Source organism: Martes martes (assembly GCF_963455335.1).
Source record: "Martes martes genome assembly, chromosome: 1".
In the NCBI taxonomy this organism is placed as follows: Eukaryota; Metazoa; Chordata; class Mammalia; order Carnivora; family Mustelidae; genus Martes; species Martes martes.
The window spans coordinates 44,230,265-44,250,256 of NC_137888.1; positions in this window are offsets into that span (position 1 = coordinate 44,230,265).

Below are 19,992 nucleotides of genomic sequence, written 5' to 3' on the forward strand. Positions count from 1 at the left end.
TTTTGATCAGTAATGCCTTCCCTCCCAATGAAGGGAGAGTACTTCTAAAGTTGGGTCACACTGAGAATTAACTTGTACTTGTTGACCTGGAAGCCTTGAAGCCTTCAAAGTGCTAGAGGCAGTGACCTGTCCACTTCCCAAAGGAGGCTGACCAGCAGTGAAGGAAGAAGACAGAGAAAGAGATCTTGAAGAAGACTGGCCAGATATCTGCCTGAGACAAGGCCACTGCCTGTCTCCCAGGCAAAGGGAGGCTGTTGTCCTTAAGCAAAGGTGAATGAACCATTTCTTCAGGCCCACACATTTAGGGAAATCTGGGGATTCAATTTTCAAATATTTCCATCCCTCTTCATTTCTGAGTCTTAGATCTTTCCATGTACTTGCCTGACTTTATGCAAGAGACACAATGAGACTGTGAATTTATTCTTCTCTCTGCAGTTTGATTTCTTGCACAGTGAGATCCTAAGCTTGGTTTGTATCCCTAACTGCTGTTCTGCTGTAGGAGACTAGTGTATCTATAAATGCTATTTTAAAAAGTCCTTTAATTTCACTCCATGTTCTGAATTGATGTTGGCTAAATTGTATATATCATTTTTTTTCAGTGCGTTGATAGCATTTAGCAATAACCACTCTTTTTATAATTATCTTTGCTACCACTCTTTTTATGATTATCACTTAACTCCTGGAGATATTACATAAACTAATACAACCCCTCCACTTTATGATATCCCAGTTCATCACACAGTAAGAATTTTAGCAATTTAGATACTCTGGAATTCCAGGGATTATCACTGTTACCCTTACTGCTAATAGTGGAATCTTTGTTGCCATTTGACCATTTGACTCACCTTGCTGCCAAGTGAGTAATCCACTTAATGAATCATTTTTTTGTACCAACTAACTTAGTTCAGTTCCTCGATAAGCTAAGGCTTATAAGTAGATTTTTTGGGATCAGAGTTGGGAAGGATAAGTGATGTAGAAAAATGATGGTAGGAATAAAGCAATAATAAACTTTATTTAGCTAGTTAATACCATGGATAACTGGAGCTTAATGCCGCTGGGACATTCAAGGAAACAGTATAAAACACATCTCAAAGCCTGAATTCGTGGAGTTATTTGCTAAAGGCTTTCCCCCTAGGGATCTTAATTTGTCAGCACTTCTGACCTGGCCTGTACATTGAAAGAGCTTCTTTAGTTTTGGGAGGGTGGGGGGACAGAAAAACAACCCTCATGCCAAGAGCTGATGTAAGAATATTCTGAAGGGTCAGAGGAAATGGGCAGAGCACTGACAACATCTGCTACAGGGAAGAAAAACTAAGGTTAATTAATGTCAGGGTTCAAGATGCTGGCTTAGGAAGATTCTGAACTTACTTCCTCCCAGAGACGCAATGAATATATAGCTACATGTGGACTAATTCCCTCTGACAAGTACCTGAGAACTTGCTGAACACCTGCTCCATAACAAAAAATAAAAAGGACCACACCAAGGTGGGTAGGAGAGTCAAAGACATGCTCTTGCCAGAAACCCCATGCTCAGTGTGGCTGCCCACAACATCGAGGGATCTCAGAAAACAAAAACAAATATAAATGGAGCTTCTCCCTAAGAAGAGAAAGATTTATGCCCCATTCCAGGCATTCCAACCCATGAGTTCTGCACCAGAGAAATGAGCTGTTGAAATGTCTCATTTTGAAAACCGATGAGGATTATGTTCAAGGAAAATGTAATGTTGTAGGGAACAAAGATTTTGCTTTTAAAAGGCTCACATGCAGACCTGCTCATCCTCGGACACAGCACTAAAACAACAGTTTGGCAAGAGCCTAGACCGTGGGTGAAGGAGATTTACTTGCTAAACCTAAAGCATCTGCCAGAGGAGCACAAGTCTGTTGAAACTATCTCTGAGGGTGGAACAAGGGTAGATGCTCTCTTTATAGTCTCCCTCTACCTTGCTGGCACCAGCACTAACAGGCATCATTTTTTTTTTTTTTTTACCTTCATAACTGCCTAATAGCACTGCATGAACAGCCCGACCCCTATCCCCTCCCCACTTGTGCTGCCCTGATAGACACACAGGCTTGCCCCTAACCTCTCCACACCACTTGCACAGCCCCAACAGATATAGCAGGAGAGCAGCCCTGCCCCCCACCACCATGCTTACAGCCCTGCCCAAGCCAATGGGGATGTGCAGCCACACAGGAAATGTCCTTTGAGTGCTAGCCTTGGATTACCAAGGAGGACTGTGATTTTGGACTCCATGGCTCTGAAATAATTGGGGAGACAGCTCAAGCGACAATGAAGAACTAAAGCAAGGTTAAATGACAATGTGTGTGTCTTATGCAGAGCCATTCGTCAAGAAGGGAAAGAGATAGCTGTTGCACATAATACATGAAAGCATAGAGAATCAAGCAAAATAAGGAAACACACATGTTGCAGATGAAGGAAGAAGATAAAACTATACACACATAGACACACACACACACACACACACACACACACAGTTAAACAAAGATAAGCAATTTACCTAATAAAGAGTTCATAATAATACTTAAAAAGGTGCTTACTGAAGTTGGGAGAAGAATGGATGAACACACTGAACACTTCAGCAGAGGGATAGAAAATAAAAAGTACCAAAGAACTCACAAAGTTGAAAAATACAATAACTGAAAAATACACAGGAGAGTTTCAATAACAGATTGGATGATGCAGAACAGCAGACCAGTGAGTTGGAAGACAGGTTAGTAGAAATAACTCAAATAGAAAAGAAAAAAAAAAAAAAAGGAATTTAAGAAAATGAGGATAGTTTAGGGATATGTGGGACTAAAACAAGTGTACTAGTATTTACATTATAAGAGTCACAAAAGAAAAAGAGAGTGAAATAAAGGGGCAGAAAACTTATTAGAAGAACTAATGGCTGAAAACTTCCCTAACCTGGAAACAGACATCCAGTCCAGGAACCAAAGATAGTTCCAAACAAGATGAACCCAAAGAGAGCTAACCAAGTCATATTATAATTAAAATGCCAAAAGTTATCAATGTCTTAAAAGCAGCAAGGTTAACAACTGGTTGTATACAAGGAAAACCCCTTAAGATCATGACCTGATTTTTCAGCAGAAACTTCAAAGGCCAGGGATAAAGTGGTATGATACATGCAATGTGCTGAAAGGAAAAAAAGAAATTCCAACCAAAATACTCTACCTGGGAAGATTATCATTCACAAATGAAGGAAATATAAAGAGTTCCTTAGAGAAGTAAAACCTAAGGGAATTTATCACTACTGAACTGACATTACAGGAATTGTTAAAGGGACTTTCTTAAGCTAGAAAGAAAAGTCCCTAAGGAGAAATAAGAAATTTATGACAGGAAAAAAACAAAACAAAACAAACAAACAAACAAAAAACTCACTGCAAAAGTAAAAAACAAAAACAAAAACAAAAAACAGTGAGGGTAGTAGACTAACCACTTAAAAACCTAATATGAAGGATAAAAGACAAAACTAGTAAAATCAACTGTAACTATAATAATTTGGTACAGGATACACAAAATAAAAAGATGTAAAAGATGACATCAAAAACAAAAAACATGGAGGGGCATGGAATAAAACTGTAATGCTTTCAGAATGCAGTTGAACTTAAGTGACTATTAAAATAGACTACTGTATGTAAATTATTATATAGGAATCTCATGGTAACTACAAACCAAAAACTTTTAATAGAGAACACACAAAAAATGAGAAAGGAATCTAAACATACTAAATAAAGTCATTAAATCACAAAAAGACAAAAGAAAAAGAAAGGAACAGAGAAAAACTGAAAATACAACCAGAAAACAATACAATGGCAATAAATACATGTCTATTAATAATCATCTTAAATATAAATGGACTAAATGCTCTAATAAAAAGACATAGGGTGGCTGAATGGATGAGAAAAAAAAGACCCATCCATATGTTTCATACAGGAGACTTATTTTAGATCTTAAAGGCACACACAGACTGAAAGTAGAGATGGAAAATGATATTCAATGCAAATGGAAACAAAAAGAATGGGGTAGCAATAATTATATCAGACAAAATAGGTTTTGAAACAAAGACTATAACTTAAGACAAAAAAGAACATTGCATAATGATAAAGGCATCAATTCAACAAGAGAATATGACACTTGTAGGTATTAATGCACACATCATAGGAACACCTAAATATATAAAACAATTATTAACAGAACTTCAGGGGGAAACTGACAGCATTACAATGATAGTAGGTAATTTTAATACCCCACTGATATCAATGGATAAATCATCTATACAGAAAATCAATAAGGAAAAATGTCAGCCTTAAACAACACATTAGACCAGACGGATTTAATAGATATATACAGAACATTCTGGTCAAAGGCAGGAGAATGCATATTCTTTTCAGAATGTTCTCTAGGATAGATTACATGTTAGGCCACAAAATAAGTCTCAATAAATTTCAGAAAATTGAAATTATATTAAGCATCTTTTCTGACCACAATGTTATGAAACTAGAAATCAATTACAAAGAAAAGAATTGGAAAAAAAAATCATACACCTGGAAACTAAAAATATGCTGCTAAATGACCAGTGGGTTAATGAAGATATCAAAGAGGAGATCAACAAGTACCTTGAGAAATGTAAATAGAAACACAACATTCCAAACTCTATGGATGCAGCAAAGGAAGTTCTAAGAGGAAAGTTCATAGCCATATAGTTCTTCTTCAAGAAATAAGAAAGATCTCAAATACACAATCTAATACACCTTAAAGAACTAGAAAAGGAAACAAATGAAGTCCAAAGTTATTAGAAGGAAGGATACAATAAATGCCAGAATGGAAATCAATGAAATAGAGACTCAGAAAACAATAGAAAAGGTCAATGAAACTAAGAGCTGGTTCCTTGAAAAGATAAACAAAATTGACAAACCTTTAGGCAGACTCATCAAGAAAAAAAGAGAGGGCCCAAATAAATAAAATCAGAGATTAAAAAGAAGTTAAAACTGATAAAGGAATACAAAGGATAATAAGAGACTACCGTGAACAGTTATACACCAACAAATTGGAAAACCTAAAAAAAAAAAAAAAAAAAAAAAGAATACATTCCTGGAAACACATAGTCTTCTAAAACTGAATCATAAAGAAATAGAATATCTGAATAGACCAAGTACTAGTAATGAAATTGAATCAGTAATAAAAAATCTTCTAACAAATGAAAGTCCAGGACCAGATGGCTTCACGGGTGAATTCTGCCAAAAATTCAGAGATTATGAAAGACCCTTCTGTCTTAAATTGGTGTAAAAAAATTAAAGACTCATTTTTTAATGCCAACATTGTGCTTAAAAAAAAAAAAAAAGGAACTTGCAGGCCAATATCCCAGATGAATGAACATAGATGCAGAAAATCCCAAGATATTTACAAACCAAATTCAGCACAAAGGATCATATACCATAATCAAGTAGTATTTATTCCAGGGTATAAGAATGGTTCAATATCTGCAAATTAACCAACATGGTACACCACATAAACAGATAAAGGGTAAAAATCATATGATTATTTAAATAGATGCAGAAAAAGTATTTGACAAGATTCCATAACTATGTATGATAAAAACTCTCAATCAAGTGGATATGGACAGAATATACCACAACATAATGAAGGCCCTATATGACATACCCATAGCTAATAACATCAAACTCAAAGATGAAAGCTGAAAGTTTTTCTCAAGGATCAGGAACAAGACAACTCTTACCACTTTTATTTAGCATAATCTTGGAAATTCTGTCCACAACAGTTAATCAAGAGAAAAAAAATAAAAAATCATCCAAATCGGGAAGGAAGAAATAAAAATCACCAACTGCATATGATTTGATAATATATATAGAAAACCCTAACAACTCCACCAGAAAACTTAGAAATAATAAATTAATTCAATAAAGTTACAGCTTATACAATTAATATATATAAATCTATCATGTTTCTGTAAACTAATAATGAACTATTAGGAAGAGAAATTAAGGAAACAATGCCATTTACAATAACAAAAAGGATAAAATAGTTTGGAATAAATTTGATCAAAGAGGTAAAAGACCTATACTTGAAAACTGTAGGACATTGATTAAAGAAAATGATGACACAAATAAGAGGAAAGATAAACGGTGCTCATGGATTGAAAGAATTAATATTGTTAAAATGTTCATATTACATAAAGCAATCTACATATTCAATGTAATCTCTATCAAAATACCAATATCCTGAAATTTCTATGGAACCACAAAAGACCACAGATAGTCAAAGCAGTTTGAGAAAGAGGAACAAAGCTAGAGGTGTCATGCTCACTGATTTCAAACTATACTACAAAGCAGTAGTAATGAAAACATGATACTGCAACAAAAGCAGACCTATAGATCAATGGAACAGAATGGAGAGCTCAGAAATAAATCCACATGTATATGATCAATTACAAGGGAGGAGACAAAAATATATGATATATATAAGAAAAGACAATCTCTTCAATACATGGTATTGGGAAAGTGGGACAGCTTCAGGCAAAAAATGAAAATTTATAAACTGCTATGTTATACCATATGCAAAAATTAACTCAAAATGGATTAAAGATTTGAAATTAAGACCTGAAAATTTATAAAACTTATAGGAAAAAATAAAAGCAGTAAGCTCCTTGACATGGGTGTTAGTGATATTTTCTGGACTGTACTCTCACGGGCAAGGTCATGAAAAGTAAAGTGAACAAATGGGACTACATCAAATGGAAAAACCTTTTGCACAGTGAAGAAAACTAACAACAAAACTAAAAAGCAGGCACCTGAATGGGAGAAAATATTTGTAATTCATATATCTGAGTTACCAGCTATATATCCAAATATCCAAAATATATAAAGAACTCATATAATTCAATAGCCCAAAAAAAATCTGATGTTAAAAATGGGCAAAATATTGAATAGACGTTTTTCCAGGGAAGACAGATAAGGAACAGGCACGTGAGAAGATGCTCAGCATCACTAATCATTGGGGAAATGCAGATCAGAACCACAGTCAGATATCCCCTCATACCTGTCAGAATGGTTTGTATTTAAAGTAAACAAACATAAATCCCCAACAGGAAATAATAAGGTGTTATTGAAGAAGTGGGAACAGATGAAGATGTGGGAACCCTTGTGCACTGTTGGTGGGAATGTAAATTGATGTAAGCACCATGGAAAACAGTATGGAAGTTGCTCAAAAAATTAAAAATAAAGCTAGCATGTGATCCAGCAATTCCACTCCCAAGTATTCATTCAGAGAAAATGAACACACAAATTTGAAAAGACACATATGCATTCATATGTTTATTGTAGCATTATTTACATAGCTGAGATGCAGAAGCAACCTAAGTGTCGTATAGATGAATAGATAAAGATGCGCACACATGCACCCACACTAGCTCTCTCTTTATACGTGTGTGTGTATGTAATAGAATATTAGTCATAAAAAGAACAAAATCTTGCCATTTTCTATTTGCAGCAACATGGATGGACTTTGAGGGTATTGCATTAAGTGAAATAAATCATACAGGGAAAACAAATAATGCTTGATTTCACTTATATGTAGCACCTAAAAAAAAATGAATAAGCAAAACAAAACAAAACCAAACTCATACAGAACAGATGAGTTGCTAGAGGATGTCAGGGGTAGAGGGCAGGCAGAGTGGATAAAGGGAATCGAGGTATAAATTTATAGCTATAAGATATATAAGTCATGGGGAATGTATAGCGTGGGGAATATGGACAATAAATCATGAGGAATGTATAGCATGGGAATATGGACAATAATCCTGTTAACTTTGTATGGTGACAGGTGATAACTAGACTTGTGATCATTTTAAAATGTATATAAATGTTGAATTACTATGTTATACACCTGAAACCAACATAGTAATATATGTAGAAGAAAAAGTTAGAAATAGAATAGAAATAGAAATAGAAAAAAAGAAATAGAAATAAAAGTTAATTAGAAAATAATAGAAAAATAGTTAAATAGAAAAAAGTTAATTAAGGTCAGACCCAAAGGGCATCAAATGCCTTTTAAGGAAGTATTTAGTCTTGATTTTCTCTTGAGTGAAAAAGTTGCATGTAGATGAGGGAACAGAGATTTAATCAGGTAGTGCAATGGAAGAGGAATTGACATGATGATATTCCTCCTATTTTCAGTTCTGATCAGGACTTACACTCAGCTCTAATACTAAAGTCATATTTAGAAGTTCTTCACTAGATAGACTAGCATTCTGAGTGTATTTCAGCATTATATTTCTAGATAAAATGAGATGCCATTCTTAAAAAAAATTAGGAGCTTAGAATGCAAATATTTCCAAGGTTACTTTTCTGTATTCCATTGTGAATATTCACAGAAAATTTTACCTTCACTTTTATTTTTATATTTTTATTTTTTTTTTTTTATTTTGGCCCCTTTCATTTAAATATGTTACCCTCACTTTTAAATTTAAATATCTTGTTTTAGGTAAAGCAAATTGGCTTCATTCCCACAGAATCAACTTCATGTGGAGAGAGTCAACATTATCGATAACTGTGTTCCCTAGTCTGCTGCACTTTTTGCCAAAGACAAGGGACAGAAATTATATGCATAAGAAAAAACATGAGATATCACTTTACACCAATTAGAATGACCAAGATTAGCAAGACAGGAAACAACATGTGTTGGAGAGGATGTGGAGAAAGGGGAACCCTCTTACACTGTTGGTGGGAATGCAAGTTGGTGCAGCCACTTTGGAGAACAGTGTGAAGATTCCTCAAGAAATTAAAAATAGAGCTTCCCTATGATGCTGCAATTGCACTACTGGGTATTTACCCCAAAGATACAGATGTAGTGAAAAGAAGGGGCATCTGTACCCCAATGTTTATAGCAGCGATGGCCAAGGTCGCCAAACTGGAAAGAACCAAGATGCCCTTCAACGGATGAATGGATAAGGAAGATGTGGTCCATATACACTATGGAGTATTATGCCTCCATCAGAAAGGATGAATACCCAACTTTTGTAGCAACATGGACGGGACTGGAAGAGATTATGCTGAGTGAAATAAGTCAAGCAGAGAGAGTCAATTATCATATGGTTTCACTTATTTGTGGAGCATAACAAATAACATGGAGGACATGGGGAGATGAGTGGAGAAGGGAGTTGAGGGAAATTGGAAGGGGAGATGAACTATGAGAGACTATGGACTCTGAAAAACAACCTGAGGGTTTTGAAGGGGCGGGGGGTGGGAGGTTGGGGGAACCAGGTGGTGGGTATTGGGGAGGGCACAGATTGCATGGAGCACTGGGTGTGGTGCAAAAACAATGAATACTGTTACGCTGAAAAGAAATAAAAAATTTAAAAAATAAAAATATAAATAAATAAATAAATAAATAAAAAGAAAAAACAAATGAAAAAGAAGAAAACACTGAGGAGCACTTTTTGGAATAATCTGAATGAAACCCACTTAGAAACAGAGAGTAAAAACTAAGAAAAGAAAATGTTTGTGTACCTTGATCACTAAGCTAGTAATGTTGCATTGATTTGTCATCTCCGCAGAGAAAACCAATAGGCAGAGTCAAAGTAGGCTGACTCAGGTCTCCACCCACTCATAAAAACTCCTGCAAATCCTTGGCCTCTTCAGCTATTTCTGGAACTTTTTCTCAGAAACTTTTCCTACATCTAAAGTTGAGGATTTTGTTACTGAGTCTACTCTAGGTTGGCTTTCTTTTTCTTTTGGAGGAATATCCTACTGTTTTTCACAGGTTATTGCAACAAATGCAATGAAAATAATTCTGTAGAGTGCAGCAGATTGCCAGGCATGTTTGGGTATTTCTGTGTCTACAACAGTGACGATTGAAGTTCATGTCTAGAAAACTCATGGTCTGTCACACAACAGATTTCAGGTGTTTCCTCCTTGTTAAACAAAAGTGAAGAGATGTGCAAAAACATCAAGTAGTGGGGGAAAATAGTGTATTTTAAACAGTGATCTGGCCTACACATGTTTATGTAAAGTGAAAAACAACATCTGTGGTAATTAGTGTATATAAGCCTCTAGCTGCGGGTAACAGAATACTGTCATATTTCCAACGAATTGTAACCCTGTTGCCCAATTTGACAAGACTGGAAAGAATCATTCTTTTCACGTGGCTCTTTCCCATGTTTCTCTCCCAGATCTCCTAGCTTTTCGCATGGTTTATTCGTATATAAGAAATGAGAGACTCTTGACTTTGGGAAACAAACTGAGGGGTTGTGGAAGGGGAATTGGGTGGGGGGTTGGGGCATCTGGGTGATAGGCTTTAAGGAGGGCACGTGTTGTGATAAGCACTGGGTGTTATACACAGCTGATGAATTATTGAGCACTACATCTGAAACTAATGATGTACTTATATGTTGGCTAATTGGATTGAAATAAAATTTAAAAAAAAATAGAAATGAGGTCTAGTTAAATCTTTTTACCTCCTGGAAGAGAGGAGTCTCTTAGAAGAATCAAATTATGGTTGCCTCTTAATTCTGCCTACTTAGTTAAATCTCATATTATCGTCATTATTCTATGTAAGTCCTCTCTTCCTTTATTTATTTAATCCTCCTTCCCATTCACATTCTTATTCTTTTACCATAGACAACTACTCTGTTGTATTTGAGGTGAAAACCTTTAATTTGTGTACATTCTTAGACATGTAAATTATCATATGAATATATTATTTTTGTATATACTGCAGATTTCATTTTGATCCTATTTTTTTAATCAGCCCTATGTTTTAAGATCTTCTTTGCTCAGTGTACATTTACTCTTTTCAATACGAACTGCTGTGAATGTATTATGTCGCTGTTTGGTTCCACTACATTTTACTTATCTCCAGTGATTACCTCTAAATTCCAATTACCATAAATCATGCTATGATGAACATACATCTACATTTCCAGTTATAGACCAAATATTTCAGTGCAATTTATGTATTTGTGAATGTGCATATGCACATTCTTAGGGTATATGTCTTAGGGTTATATGTCTTAGGGTATATACATATGTAAAGTGTCAGAAGATTGTCCTTTGTAGTAGCTGCAAGAATCTACTTCACCAACAATGTACGAAGTTTCTTCCTTGCCTACCTCCTGACGGTACTTGACAAGATAGAGCTTTTTCATTTTTGTCTATCTTAATGAATCTAAAATGTTATTTCACTGCTGTTTCAGTTTAAGTTTTAATGAGTTTGTGAATCTTTTCCTATACTTGGCATTATTCTGTGTTCTCAGGTATTTTTTTATGGGGATTGCTGGATTTCTATTATTGATTTGCAAGAATTTTTTATGTAGTCTGGATATTGTAAGTATTATCACTGCAAAAAAAGTATCCAACTCTTTCACCTGCCGATAATGACCGTGGTGTCCTTTGTTCAGTAAAAATCCTTTTTTTTATATAATCAAATTCACCAGTTTTTCACTTTACATTTTGTACTTTAGGTTATTGTTTAAGAAGTCTTTCCCCGACACAAAGATATTTGTTTACACTGTATATTAACTTTGAAGTTTTACCTTTTATATTTAGATCAGTTGCCTTTGGGGATCAACATTTTTATGAGGGATTATATAGAAATCCAATTTTATTTTTCTTCATATATTGAGTGATTTTTCTACTGAACAGCCCATCAATTGCACTGATTGTGTATACACCCATCATTTGATATTTACTTCCCATATGAACATGATCTTTGAACTCTGTATTTTTTCATGATCCATTTGCCTGTTGCTGTGCTAATATACAAAATTTTATGACTGCGGAATTAGAGTGTATTGTAATATCAATAGGGCAAGTCATACCAGTGAAAGACCTTTTTTTAAAATAACTTAATTATTCTTGAAATGGTATCCTTTCCTATACACTTTAGAATGTTACTGAGTTTCCTAAAGATAATGAGATAGTCTTTATATTAGAATTCAATTTAATTACAGATAAATGTGAGGAAAATGGACATCTTTACCCTATTAAATCATTCCATGACTATCACAGATTGTAGTGTCCCATCCAAGAATATTAGATGCTTTCTATTTATTTATTCAGGACTTCTTTTGAGAGCTTCACAGGGAGCCACCTGGCAAAGAAAAATGTGATTCCAGGGGTCCAGTACCACAAAGCAAAGTACAGAAAGTTACCTCTGAAGCTGAGAGACAATACTTAATAATGTCTCAGATAAGAATGAACTGTTCTTCAAATTTGGTTGAACATATTTAAGTCCATTAGAGTAGGGATTTGAGACATTTACATTTCTGCTCTCAAGTTTGAGCCGTATTTCTGTTGTTGTTGCCATTGCTGTTACTTTTTCTTAGGAGAGTAATTTGTTGGTATTTTGTAGTAAATAAAATTGTTATATTTTTATTATCAGAAATATATGAATTAACTAGAATTAAATAGGAAGACTTTTGGAACTAGGCTTGGAAACTATTTTTAATAATATTTTTGTGTTGACACATGGACTATAGATTCCATTCCATATGTAAGCATAAAGTTATGGAAAATTTAAAAATTAATAAGTCATGAAAAGGGAAGTAAAATCAACTGATAATTCCTTCTTTGAGAAATAACCCCTGCACTGTTACTCCAGTTTTTTAAGAGATCTTTTGTCAGCTTTGTGTCGGTATTTGTACTTTCTCTGTGAATATGTGGATGTATATGTAAATATACACATTATTATTATACAATATTTTTATGACACCTGGATTATATAATATATAATAAATTATACATAACTTATGTAATATATGCATATATATTTTAAAAATGGCAACTATAGTTAACTCATCTTTTATTTTACTTTTATTAGCATGTTTTTTTTTAAGTTTTTATTTTAATTTCTGTTAACATACAGTGTTTTATTAGTTTCAGGTGTACGCTATAGTGATTGAACAATTCCATATATCACCTGCAATTACTAGTGCACTCCATAATTACCATCTGTTTAACCTCCCCCACTCCTCTCTTGTAACCATCAGTTTGTTCTCCATTAATTAAGTCTGTTTCTTGATTTGTCTCTTTTTTTTTTCAATTTGCTCATTTGTTTTGTTTCTTAAATTCCACATGAGTGAAACCATATCTCTGACTGACTGATTTCACTTAGGATTAGACTTTCTAGCCTCATCAGTGTTGTAGCAATTGCCAAGATTTCATTCCTTTCTGTGGCTGAATAATATTCCAGTATATATTATTTAGTAAATATCACATCTTTTTATCCATTCATCAACCGATGGACAATTGGGCTGCTTCTATAATCTGGCTGTTGTAGATAATGCTGCTGTAAACAGGGGTGGATATATCTCTTTGAATTAATGTTTCGTATTCTTTGGGTAAATACCCAGTAGTGTGATTACTGGATCATAGGATAGTTCTATTTTTTAACTTCTAGAGGAACCTCATACTGTTTTCCAGAGTGGCTGCATCAGTTTTCATTCCCACCAGTAGTGCAAGAGGGTTCCCCTTTCTTCACATCAGGGTAATGGTGATTTCATTGAATAAATTTACCAATTTTCCTTCCTTTTTCTATTTTTTGGACTAGCTTGAGAAGAATACATATTAACTCTTTTTAAATGAAGCCCAGAAGCCATCTGGTCTTGGACTTTTGTTTTTGGGAGTTTTTTGATAACTGATTCAATCTCTTTGTTGGTTATTGACTCATTCAAATTTTCTGTTTCATCCTGTTTCAGTTTTGGTAGTGCATATGCTTCTAGGGATTTATCTGTTTCTTCTATGTTGTCCAGTTTGTTGGCATAGTGTTTCATAATATTTGTTTATGATTTTATTTTTGTGGTGTTGTTTGTTACTTCACCTCTCTCTCTCTCTCTTTTTTTTTTTTCTTGATAAGTCATGGCCAGAGATTTATCAATTTTATGGATTTTTTTCAAAAAAACATCTCCTGGTTTTATTGATCTGTTCTATTGGACTCTTTCTTTTTTTTTTTTTTTTTTAGTTCCTCTACCATTTATCTCTGTTCTAATCTTTATTACTTCCTCTTCCTTCTGCTGATTTTAAGTTTTTATTTATTTATTTATTTATTTATTTTTTAGTGGTGTCTTTATCCGGGTTAGGGTTAGGGCTAAAGATAAGTGTCCATCTTTCTCTCTTATTACAGTCTTTGTTTTAAATTCTATTTTTTTTAAAGTTGTTATTTATTTATTTGGCAGAAAGAGAGATCACAAGTAGGCAGAGTGGCAGGGAGAGAGAGAGGGGGAAGCAGGCTCCCTGCTGAGCAGAGAGCCTGATGCGGGGCTTGATCCCAGGTCCCTGAAATCATGACATGAGCCAAAGGCAGAGGCTTAACCCAGTGAGCCATCCAGGCGCCCCTTAAATTCTGTTTTTAATGATATAAGTATTGTTACTTGGCTTTCTTTTAACAGCCACTTGCATGATAAGTCTTTCTCCATCTTTATCCTTTCAATCTATAAGTGTCTTTAGGTCTAAAGTGACTCTCCTATATGCAGCATATAGATGGGTCATGTTTTTTAACCCATTCTGTCACCCTGTATCTTTTGTTTGGAGCATTTGGTCCATTTACATTCAGAGTAATTATTGGTAGATATGTATTTATTGCCATTTTATTACTTGTTTAGTGATCATTACTGAAGATTTTCTGTGATCTTTTGTTGTCTTTCTTTCATAGGTTGCTGATTTTCTTTAGCAATATATTTGGATTTCTCTCTCTTTATTCTTTGCATATTTATTAGTAGTTTTTGATGTATGGTTACCATTAGGTTTGTATATAACCTGTTCTACATATAGCAGTCTATATTAAGTTGATGGTCATTTAAGTTTGAGCCCGTTCTTTACTTACCTCCTCTCTACATTTTAGGTATGTATAGTTATATTTTATATCCTTTTATTTTGTGGAATTCCTTTACTAATTTTTTACAGGAATACTCATTTTTACTCCTTTTGTGTCTCCTACCTTTATATTGTTACTTTTGGTCTCTCCTCTCCACTTGAAGAGTCCCTTTTAATGTTTCTTGTAGGGCATATTTAGTGGTCATGAACTCAATTTTTGTTTGGAAAACTATTTTTCCTTCTAATCTGAATGATACTTTTGCTGGATAGAATATTGTTGGCTGCATATTTTTCCCATTCAGCACTTTGAATATATCATGCCACTCCCTTCTGTCTTGGAAAGTTTCTGCTGAAAAATCTCCTGCTAGTCTCATGAGTTTTCTCTTGAAAGTTATTGTCTACTTTTGTCTTGGTGCTTTTAAAATTTTTTAGCACTATATTTTACCAATTTCATTATAACAGTATGTCTTGGTATAAATCTGCCTTTTTTGATTTTGATGAGAGTTCTCTGTGCCTCCTAGATCAGAATATCTGTTTCCTTTCCAAGATTAGGGAAGTTTTTAGCCTTCTTCAAATAAATCTTCTGCTTCCTTTTCTCCTCCTCTTTTGGGAAACCTATATTATGAATGTTATTACATTTATGGAATCACTGAGTTTCTTAAGTCTGTTCTCATTTTGCATAATTCTTTTTTTCTCTTTTTTGTTCAGTTTGATTCCTTTCCATTACTCTGTCCTCTAGGTCACTAATTCATTCCTCTGTTTCTTCTAGACTGTTGTTCATCACATCAAGCATGTTTCTCATTTCATTTATTGATCCCTTTATCTATGCCGTGTTATTCCTTTTTCTCTGTTAAGGGTCTCACTGATGCAGTCTGTTCTTTTTGCAAGTCCAGAGAGTGCCTTATGTTCATTGCTTTAATACTCCATCAGGCATGTTACTTATAGCTGCTTCACTTAGATCTCTGACCTTGCCCTATTCATTCATTTGGGATAAATTTCTCTGCCTTCTCATTTTTTCAAAGTCATTCTGCCTGTTTCTGTGTGCTAGGAAATTCAGCTACATCTCCTGTTCTTGAGGGTAGTGGCCTTATGAAGAAGGCCTATAGTGCTCTGCTGTGTAGTTTCCCCTGTTCCCCAGGGCCTGCCACTTTTGGGCGTGTCTCCAGTGTGTGCTGCTTATGCACTGCTGTTTTGTCCTAGATGCTTTATCCTTCAAGCCAGTCATCTGCAGGGGCTGTCTTTGCCTGTTGTGTGGAGTGCTGGTCCCTGGCTGAATGTGACATGTTTTTGTTTTTAAAGATTTATTTATTTATTTGAGAGAGAGAGAGAGATTAAGCATGAGTGAGACAGGCAGAGGGAGAAGGAAGGGAGAATTCCAGGTGGACTCAGTGCTGAGTGTGAGCTTGATGTGGGGCTCAATCTCATGACCATGAGATCATGACTTGAGCCAAAACCAAGAGTCAGAGACTTAACCAACTGAGCCATTCGGGTGCATCTGAATGTGGCATGTTTTAACTAGGTGTGCTCTGGTCTGTGAAATAAGACTTATCAGCATCACCACTGGAAGGGAGGCACTGCAATATTCCCAAGTGGAGAAGACAAAGTGTGAGCAAGGGTTTGGGCAGGTCTTCTGGGGAAAGACATCTGCCATGCTGGGACTGTGGCAGGCATGACTGGGAGGGACAATTCTCCCAGAGTGCGGGGTTGGTGAGGGGTGGTGTTTGGTGTAAGCAAGTTAGATAGGAAGTGTCATTGCTGTGCTGGTTCCAGCAGATGGCTCTGTGCGTGCTTATGTAGTGGAGTCAAGGAGGCAAATGGCAGAAACCAGTTTCTTTGTTCCTGGAGGGGTATCTCAGTGAACCCTATCCTTCTGGGATGCTGTCTGAGAAGGGTGAATAACCTCCCCACTCTTAGCCCCAGGAGCTCTTCAGATAGCTGTTTCCATGCTCTGTGTTCATGGATTGTTTGTGTGTCTTCTCTGCAAGAGTAGCACAATGCTCTGGGGGCTGAATCCCAACCAACTCACTGACCTTTAAAACTCTAGGCTTTAAGCCCCACTGGTTGCCAGAGGCGACCTTCCCATTTTGCAAGCTAGTTGTTATGGAGATTCATTTTCCCTGTGCTTGCCTGTGTGTTTCTTTCCCTTCTCTGATACAACAGTTCCCTCCCCACCATAGGGGCTTTCTCTCCCAAACTGCCTCCACACTTATTACTTTCTCTGATGTGGCCTCTTCTCTGCCTTTAGTTGTGGAGTTTGTTCTGTCAATCTTGAGGTCAATTTCTAGTTTTTTAGAAAGATTTGATATTTACCTAGTTATATTCTTGGGTCAGGGTGAGTCGACAGACCTTGTGCTCTGCCACCATCTTCCAGCCTAGTTAACTTGTTTTATAATTCAGTTTTTCCACTTACTATATCATGGATATTTTTCTAAGCCATTAAATGTTCCTTGCAACATGAATTTTAATGACTAAATGGCATTCTTTCATTTCACTACTCCACAGTTATTTTTTAAACCTTACTAAGATAAAATTCTAGAAGTGAGTTGCTAGATCCATGGCTTAAAATACTTTCTTAGAATTCTTAAATATATTACCAAATTTTTCATGATTGGTACCTGTCATGCCAATTTTTTTTAAAGATTTTATTTATTTATTTGACACGGAGAGAGATCACAATAGGCAGAGCAGAAGGCAGAGAGAGATGAGAAAGCAGGTTCCCTGCTGAGCAGAGAGCCTAATGCCAGGCTGGATCCCAGGACCCTGAGCTCATGACCTGAGCTGAAGGCAGAGGCTTAACCCACTGAGCCACCCAGGCTTCCCGCCAATATTTTTTCTACGAAGTCCTTTTACTCCTAAATTTTTGATGTTATTTGTATTGTTGTTATTCTTACTAGCAACATGCAGTTGTGTGACAGTTACTCTTTCATGTGGGTGTTTGTTTTTAGTTAATAGAAGATTTTTTGTTTTGCCAAGCACTTTTATATATTTTTGTATTTAAATTTGAAAACAGGTGACAAAGTAGGGCTGAACACTCTAAATAGTGAAAGAAATTAATGTGCTTGAAGAAAATTTGGAAGAGGTACTGTGGGTTGCAGTTAGATTTTGTTTATTGTAAAATCCATTAGGCTTTATTTTTTAAAAGTAGGTATTTAACAATTACTGTTAGGTAACTGATATGTATATTTTGTCTTCTGTACCTTCTATTTATATGCTGGTTTACAATTTTTTTCTTTTCACTCCCCCTTATGACTCTTTCATCTGTAATTTCTTTTGTCTTCTACTTTACTACATTTCTGTGTCTAAGTATTGACTATTTCTAGTTGTGTTAGATCTTTTAAGTAAATGTTAGACATGATGCTAGCTTGTATGTAAGGTTTTAACTATGGCAATCATATCTATTTAAGTATATGTAGTACCTAGCTTGATTTATGTCCTTTTGATTTTTATCTACTAGGGAAATATGCAATGTTTTGCTTACTGGGCTTATGAATTATGTATTTGCATAGAAAAAAATGTGATACAAGCAAACACACAGGGACATGTAAATATTTTCGTGTATTTCAAGAGTGTATCCACATAAAATATTTCATAAATAGTTACTGAGAATGCCTCATGTTCTTCTATTTCTTAAAAATATTGGATCAATCAGAAGTATACATGATAATTACTATCCAATCATTTTTGTCTTTTATAAAGCACCTAAGTACAGAAGTACCTAAGTTCATTGGGTCTACATAATATATTTCAGAGCTGAAAGATTTATGTTCCCAACATGACCTTAAAATTCTGTGTGATGCATCATAAGTTTTATTACTCTGCTAACAGCAATTTTAGTTTACTATTCTGTAGAATATAATATGTAATATTCAGGGATAGTTTTTTTCCTTGAAGTTTGCAGGGTGAACGGTTGTTAAGCATTGTTATTTAGTTAGCTTCAAATATTATTTTGCTTTTCTTCTTTTTCCTAAGAAAAGATTAATGGAACTTTTTCTAAAGGTTATTTGAAATAACAGGGTAAGTTTATTACACTGTCTGGCTTTTTGCACAGTAATGATTGTGTCAGATGCTATATAAAGGCATGCAGTTCTTTTAAATAGTTTTACAGGAAGAGTATAATTCATCTAAACTATACTGTAGGTCGTTAATAATTTGAGAGATTAAAAATAAGGTAGAGGGGAAATTTCTCAATTTGGCTCAGCAGTATAGAACTTTCCTTCTAATTACTACTAAATTGTTATTCTAAAATAATTTTTTAATAACTGGAAATCAGTCCCACAGAGCTATTTGAAAAGAATCATGCCTGTGCTTTTATACTTTTCCCACTATTTACACCCTTACATGCTTTAAGAATCATTGAGTATAAATATGAAAAATCAGTGAGTTTAACCTATTATAGTTTTATTCAAATCAGACATACATATATGGCATGTGTAATTTATATCTTTACATCAGTTAATTAATGCAGGACAAGTGTGTTTGGAACCACTGGAGTGGCCAGTGATCTTTAGGCATAGTTTTACAAGTAGGACTTTGATGTCAAGTTTTGACCTACCCGGAACCATTCCCAGGGAAATGTAGTCTTGGATAGAGTTATAGTTTTGATTGTACTGTGGAGGTCTAATATATTTGAAAAAAAGAAGTGAAAATTGATATTTTTGTGAAGTGTTAAACAACATATGGACCAGAACATACTAAGAAGATATGTACAGAATCATCTTCTTACTTTGGAATAATCTCTACAAGTTTATTTTACATGTTACATGTCTATAATAAGAAAGCACTCTTCTCCAGATTTCTGCCCAACTGGCACTACACCAAACCTTTTCTTGTCATAGCTACCATAACTTCTCTGTTAACAAATCCGGTAGATATTGCGCTATCTTTATTATACTGAACTTTTCAGCAACATTTGATATGCTTAAATACTTTCTCTTTCATTAATCATCTTCTTCTGTAACGAAGAAGAAATCTCTTAGAGATATTTTCTCCCAACTTACATTAACATGTACAGTTTGAATATTCATTTATTTCATACTTTGTATTTATATATATATATATATATACCAATTCCTAATTTAATATAGTAAATATTATATCTTTTAGTGAAAGTAGAAAATTAATCAGAATCAGGGCTATAGACTTTATTAG